General features: G+C 34.0%; 1 pseudogene; it reads left to right on the forward strand.

Annotated features, from left to right (window-relative positions):
- Positions 1 to 4,637: 4,637 nt before the first annotated feature.
- Positions 4,638 to 5,856, forward strand: LOC126888524 (uncharacterized; annotated as a pseudogene).
- Positions 5,857 to 7,490: the final 1,634 nt, after the last annotated feature.

The following is a 7,490-nucleotide window of genomic DNA, read 5'->3' on the forward strand; positions in this document are numbered from 1 at the left end:
TTCCTCATTGATCAAATTTTCGTAGTTTCTTAACATCAACCGCAATTCTTTTTCTTTCCCTTCTCCACATATCAATTTTCTGTCTTTTTTCTCAGATTCTTCACACATGTTTACCGTGCATTCTGCATCCTCGTTTGCATATACCTCCTCTTCAAATACTACTGTTTCAATCATATTCTTTTCACTTTCATTTTTTAGCTTTATTTCTTCTTCTCCTGAGCTCGTCTCTTCTTTTGAGGAATCCCAGGTTTCCTTTGTTTCTGATACTCTCAAATTTTCTTCTTCTGGGCTCAACTCTTCTTTTGAGGAGCCACAGGTTTCATTTTCTTTTATCTTTTTCTGACCTTTTCTCCTTTTTTTTCTTTGTCCTTGCTTCGCTGCCAAATTCATTTCCACTGTTTGTTCTTTACCTGATTCGTCCGTATTTTGTTTCTCATGTTCCTTGTCCTGTTCTTTTTCTTTTTCTTCTGTTAGTTTCATCGTATTATTTTTAAAATCTATCACTACATGTTTTTCTGCCAATTCGTCCACTCCTACTATCATGTCATGTGACATGTTTGGCATTATTACACATTGTAGTGCATACATATTCTTACCCAGTCGTACCATTACTCGTATGCCTTCATTTATAGTTGCCAATGTCCGTTTGTTTGCGCCCACTAAATTTACCCTAGGTATTTTGTAAATTAAATTTGTTAAGTTAATTTCTTCTATTAGTTTTCTGTTGACCAATGTTATTTCAGATCCAGTGTCTATCATAATTTTAATTGGTTTCTCGTTGATAAATCCATCCACAAATTTTAAATTAACTCCATTTTTCTTTTCGTTGTTTCCTGCCAATTTAATAAACTCCTTGGGGTGACAAAAGATTCCTGTTTGATTTTTGGTTTTTAGTGAGCGTCGTCGTGAAAAGACGCCGGTTGCTCATCGTTGTTTATATTTTCGTCATAATGTCTCTCTCCGTCATATTCATCTGTCTGGGTATTATTTACTTCTCTTCTATTTTCTCTTGATCTGTCGGATCTGTTTCGGTTTTCTCGATATCCCTGTTCATTTTGTCTACCATTATTTCTGTTTTCTTGATTTGAGCGTGTGGTGTTTCTATTCTGGTATTCTCGATTTCTGTCCTCATTCCATTGCCTATTTCTTTGTTCATTATTTCCTCTTCCGTTGTCTCTATTTTCGTTTTCCCTTCTGAGATTAAAATCTCGTCTTGTATAGTCCCTCCTATTTTGATTTCTATCTCTGTATCTTGTGTTTCTCGGGGCCTGTAATCTTCTCGCGACCTTCTTGATTTTCTTTCTCTTAGACGTGATTCTCTTATTTGTAGGAATTGGCATAAACTATCTATGTCTTTGTAGTTTTGCAATGTGATATGGTCTTCCAGCGTTTCTTCGAAATGTCTTGCAATCAGTTCGACTAATTGTTCCGATGAGTAATTATATTGTAAATGTTTTGCATTATTGTAAAATTGTAAAGCATATGTCCTTTCTGATACCCCCATCCTATCATTGTATTTCCCATTTTGCAATTCCTTGTTAATTTCCAATTGTTGGACTTTTCCCCAGAAATAATTCAAAAATTTTTGTTCAAATTGTTGCCAATTGCCGAATTCTTCTTCTTTACTATCGAACCATAGGCTTGCTTCATATTTGAGATGGTTTCTGATAGTTTCTTTTGCTGTTTCGAAATTTCCGATGTGCTGTATTTTCTTTTTCAGGCTATTTGTGAACGGCACTGGGTGTAATCTTCTTACATCCCCGCCAAACCTTATCTTCACGTCATCTGTGCTATGTATAACCATTTCTCTTCTTTCTCCGACATTCTGTTGCGTCCTGTTTTCGGTGACTTGTTTTTCTATTTCTGTGATTCTTGCTGTTCTGATGCCATGATTGTCGTGTCTAAAATATCTTCTTGGTCTGAATGTTCTTTTTGTTTTTTGTTGTCTTTGCTTTGGCTTCTTGTCACAGACATTTGTTTTCAAGAAGTACTGTCCCCGCCAAATATGAAATTTTACTAGTATGTTACCAAGACGACTTTTTCTCACCCAAATATTATAAATTGTCAATAAATATATCAAATGTAAATATCGTAAAAATAAAATATTAAATCAGTTATGTAAAATTTGTACCTAAAGATATCTAAAATTTTATGTTATCAAATGTAAGTATCTCACTTTTTACCACAGGCATATAAATTTTCAAATACCGGCTTTACTCTTTCTATCCTTCAAATTTGCCACTAGAAATACTTTTCAATGCCCCACGTTGGGCGCCAGTTGATGTGATCTTGATTATTGATATGAGATAATATTCTTATATGTCATTTAATTTAATCAATGCATTAATCATAATCTAATTAATTTACCAGATCACATATCAGTATGTTTTCAATCTCAGGGCGAATTATAAAATTAATTACTTACTCTCGTGGCTTCTAAGTATTTCTCAATGGTTCCTAATCGGGATAGGAAAGAAAAGAGTAAAATAATACACACATATGGGTTACAATTATAATCAAAATATTGTTTATTTTATTTAAATGGCAATCACTGCTTAATATTTGCTAGATCTTATTATTCTTAAACATAACATTTACAAATGGGAATCTTATTTACTTTTGGTTTCCAATTGAAAGTTTTTATTAACATTTAACTATTAGGATTTATTAGCAACAATTCTAGTTAAGTTTGATGAAGCTTTTCTGATATTATTTATTATGTTCTTCAATTTTTAATGTGGTATTTAATACGAAAAACCCATACATTCATGTCCAAACAAATGAGACTGACCTTTTTCTGGTGAACTGAGAATGTCTTCACACAAGACCCGTTTCCTGCTATCCTTGGCTGCAATCAAAACCTCGTCCTGGTTTTCAGTAATGTTCTCCTTTGAAAACTAGCTCGTATAGCTCTCGTTCCTGCTTCTGTCGTGATGCTGTATTCTACCTTTTTCGAAACTGCAATCAGCTACCGGGACACTCTTGGCTCAAGGAGGTTCTTTTACTCTCAACCTGGCCTACCTCTCGTTCCACGATAGATACTCCACACTCACGGAACTACACCGGCTTTCTCACTCTCCGTACACTACCGTTTACCCCTGGACTTCACTTCTCGACAGCTCAAAATATTCTGATCTCTCCTTGTCATTCATTCCCCTACTTTCTAAATATCCCTTCCAGATTCACAAATCAACCTTCCACCACCAACTCTCATTCGCAGTATTCCTCAAAACCCAATTTTTAATCTTTCTAAATATGCTTAATGGATTTCAAAAAATAAATAGTTAATTCCTATTCTAAAATTACTTTCTACTATTTACAAATTTTAATGACCTATTCTCTATTTCAACTGAGTCTTATTTAGCATCGGCTAATGATCGAACCTTCCGCGAACAACGATAATGGTACGCGCCATTCACTTTGTTTATTCTAAGCGCATTTTCCCGAGTTTCGTTTAATCACTTCTTAAAATTAAATATAACAATTTGTTGTATACAGGTTGTTCTACATTTATATGCCCGTGGTTGAGAAAATTGAAAATATTTTATATTAAATTGAATTCTGTTTATAATTATCAAAATTTAATTTTCATATCAAATAGAAATATAACAGTATATATATTGTATTAAAACAGAAAATAGCAAATTGACGTCATTAAATCTCGCATAATATATGGGACATCCTGTATAAACAATACAGTTTCAGTATAATACAATACAATAAAATTTAAAATTGATCATTAAAAGTATATAATACTTACAAATGCAATTTAATGTGCTTATTCATTTTTTAAGTACTAAAGAAATGAGACAAAAAATGTATTATAAAAATAAAATAATTGTAAGTTATGACGACGACACTGTTTATTTAGTGTTTATATTGCTTGCCGCCTTTGAAACATGAGAAGGTATTTTGACCAGATAACGATATGATTTGAGCCTAAGCACTTCCGAACAATTTGACCAATTACTCTTCAGTATTGCCCAATAAGATACGTTAGAAAGTAGTAAGCCACACCCGCGTCCATGTGGACTAATACAAGGAGTGATCAATTTTGAAGCAAGCAAATGTTTATATGGTTTATCTTTATTTCTATGCTCTTCGTAGAATTATTGACCGGACCCCAAAAATGCTTCTGGTCCAACTGACATCGTAAGAAAACAAAATTCGTCCGCTGGGAATATTTAATTGGTTTAATGTAATGTAGATAACTTCCAAACAAGTCACAGCTGCCCTCTCTAATTATACAACTCTGTCAAGGCCAAGGTCGAGATTCACGTTTGTTGATTGGCAAATTTTATGGACAACTAGATAAGCTAATTTTGTATGTAGTGGGTGTGCGTTTTGTTTATGAGGGACTATGTTTACCTAATTAATACTTAAATGTTTCATAATAAGGCTTTATCGTATTTGGCAAGTTGTTTATAACAATTCTGGATATAAATAGCAGGAATACTTTATTTTGGCCCACTTTTATTATTATTTATTATTTGCCCACTTTGTTTATTATTTATTTCTGAGAATATTGTCGCCGGTACATATCGATTTCAAACAAATGCCGCCTTTAATAATTGGGAACAATACGCTATCACTAAAATTAGATATTTTTTAATAGTTTACCAAGAATGTTTTGATGAATGAATGAAAGGAAAGGCAACTTTTAAATTAAAAAAATCATAAATTAGTATTATGTACAACAATGTACAAACTACAGGGCTATAAAACTGCTTAGCCACACCATGAAAATATGGGAAAGAGTAATTGATAGACGGATACGTGAAGAGACCGAAATATCCGAGAATCAATTTGGCTTTATGCAGGGTAGATCAACAATAGATGCAATTTTCATTATAAGGCAGTTGATGGACAAATACAGGAGTAAAGAAACAAACGCTCATATGGTATTCATTGATCTTGAGAGAGCATATGATAGAGTTCCTCGAGAGATTCTGTGGTGGGCACTCAATAAGAAAGGAGTCCCTGGTGAATATGTAAAGATTGTGAGGGATATGTATGAGGGAGTAACGACTAGTGTTAGGACAGGTGTGGGAGAGACTGATAAATTTCATGTGAAAGTAGGATTGCACCAAGGCTCTGTGCTTAGTCCGTATTTATTCTCATTAGTTTTGGACCAGATAACAGCGAAATTACAGGGTAACATTCCATGGTGCTTAATGTATGCTGATGATGTCGTGTTAGTAGGAAATAGTGAAAGAGACTTGGAACAAAAACTGGAACAGTGGAGACAAGTTCTGGAGGAAAAAGGTTTAAAACTTAGTAGGACAAAAACAGAGTATTTGGAATGTTCATTTAAAGATGGAGCTACTACAAATAAAATGGTATCTTTGGATGGTTAAATGATTGTGAAAAGCAGTAGTTTTAAGTACCTAGGATCGGTATTACAGAGTAATGGAGAAATAGATGGAGATTCATGCAGTAGAATTAGGGCTGGATGGATGAAGTGGAAAGAAGCGAGTGGTGTGTTGTGTGACAGAAAAATTCCAATGAAGCTGAAGGGAAAATTCTATAAAACAGCCATAAGACCGGCTATGATGTACGGAACTGAATGTTGGGCAGTGAAAAAGAAAGAGGAACAACGAATGCATGTGGCGGAAATGAGAATGCTTAGATGGATGAGTGGAGTGACAAAGAAGGATAAAATTAGAAATGAGTATATTAGGGGAAGTCTAGGTGTGGCACCAATTGATGCCAAAATGAGAGAGCATAGGTTAAGATGGTTTGGTCATGTTCAACGTCGAGACGTTAATCACCCAATACGAAGAATAGCTGAAGTGCAGATTCCTGGAAGGTAGGAGAGGAAGACCAAAGAAAACCTGGAGGGAGACGATAAGGCAGGACATGCTGGTAAAGGGAATTAACATTGATATGACCCAAGATAGAATTGTGTGGAGAAATGCAATTAGGGAAGCCGACCCCGCATAGGGATAAGGCAAAGAGAATGATGATGATAAATTAGTATTATGTAATGAAATTTAAAGATTACAACTATAAAACAACAGCATACAATTTTTGAATTAATAATTAATTTATTTCTTATCTAATATCACTTATAAGACCGGGGTGCGTATTTTGACCTATAGCTCATAGCATTAAAATGTAATAGTTCTTGATAAAAACTATGACTTGGATTGGATTTAGAAGCTGAAGCGACATAAGGTCTGTTTTCTCTCTGTAGAAATAGCTACTGCTTAATTTGTTATTTATAATGGCAACTTCCAAAGGTAGTTGGCACTTTTCTGTTGAATTAATCGTCTTAACTAAGTCTTTCCTATTAAGGATTTCTTTGAGTTAAAGGATTACAAAGTCTTTCGTATATCGATTTTCGCAACTCAGTTTCACACAGGAAAGTCTATTTGATAGAGAAAATAGACCTATAAATAGGGAAATAACGTTGCTTAGACTGGGTGGTCGATTATAGTGCGATACTTCACGGGCTGTTTTTCGGTAGTAATAAAACAAACATTTGGAAATGTTCGTTTAAAATACATGACGGAACTATTAACGGCGTTTAGGTAAGAAACCACCAAAGTGTTAATAAAGAATTAAACAGATCGTAATAAACTTATAAAGCAGATAATATTATAGCAGTAAATATTAGAAAAAAAGTTTGATTACGCTAAGTACCTACAGATGAACCTAACGGTTAGTAAAATAGATAAGTGATAACTTAAATCTCTCTTTAGTATCGGTTATCACTTCGACTATCCACCTCTTCTTTGGTGTTCGAACTGGTCAACGTCTCACCATAGTTCCACTATATAGAGAAGAACTAGAACTAGATTTTACTAAAGAAATTGAAATATATCTCAACAATTACTACAAAAACTACATAATACATTATCTTATTTTTTAAAAAACTGCTGACATCGTTGCTTATGAATTTACTAACTAGATAAATAATAGGGTAATAATTTGCTTGTTCAAGGCTGAAGTATATAGATTGCCAAATATTAAGGTGTGTATTAAGAGTGTGTTTATTAAACCGAGTAAATATATAAAAAACAGTGCAGTACCTACAAAGTAGGTCTTTATGCCAGTTGACAGTTTTCAATACAAACTTCTAAATGCCAGAGTGACAGAGCGATATTATTATTATTGCCAATATAACAGTTGTTTGGAAGTAATTGTAACGGAAGTATTGCAAGAAATGGGCAAAGAGTGCGAAATAATAAACACAATAACAGCAGCAAGAAAGTTACAATTTCTGGGACATCAAATGAGGAGACAGCGATATGAAATACTAAGACTGATAATACAGGGAAAGATAAGAGGCGGAAAGAGTATAGGAAGAAGGAGAGTGTCATGGTTGAAGAATTTGATGAACTGGTTTAAATGCAGTTCTATAGAACTCTTTAGAGCAGCGGTGGATAGAGTAAAGATAGTTATGATGATATCCAACCTCCGATTAGGAGACGGCACTTAAAGGAGAAGAAGATGCAGGATTTATACTCGCGGGTCACAATTGACCC

This window comes from Diabrotica virgifera, chromosome 7 (genome assembly GCF_917563875.1).
Source record: "Diabrotica virgifera virgifera chromosome 7, PGI_DIABVI_V3a".
Classification (NCBI taxonomy): domain Eukaryota; kingdom Metazoa; phylum Arthropoda; class Insecta; order Coleoptera; family Chrysomelidae; genus Diabrotica; species Diabrotica virgifera.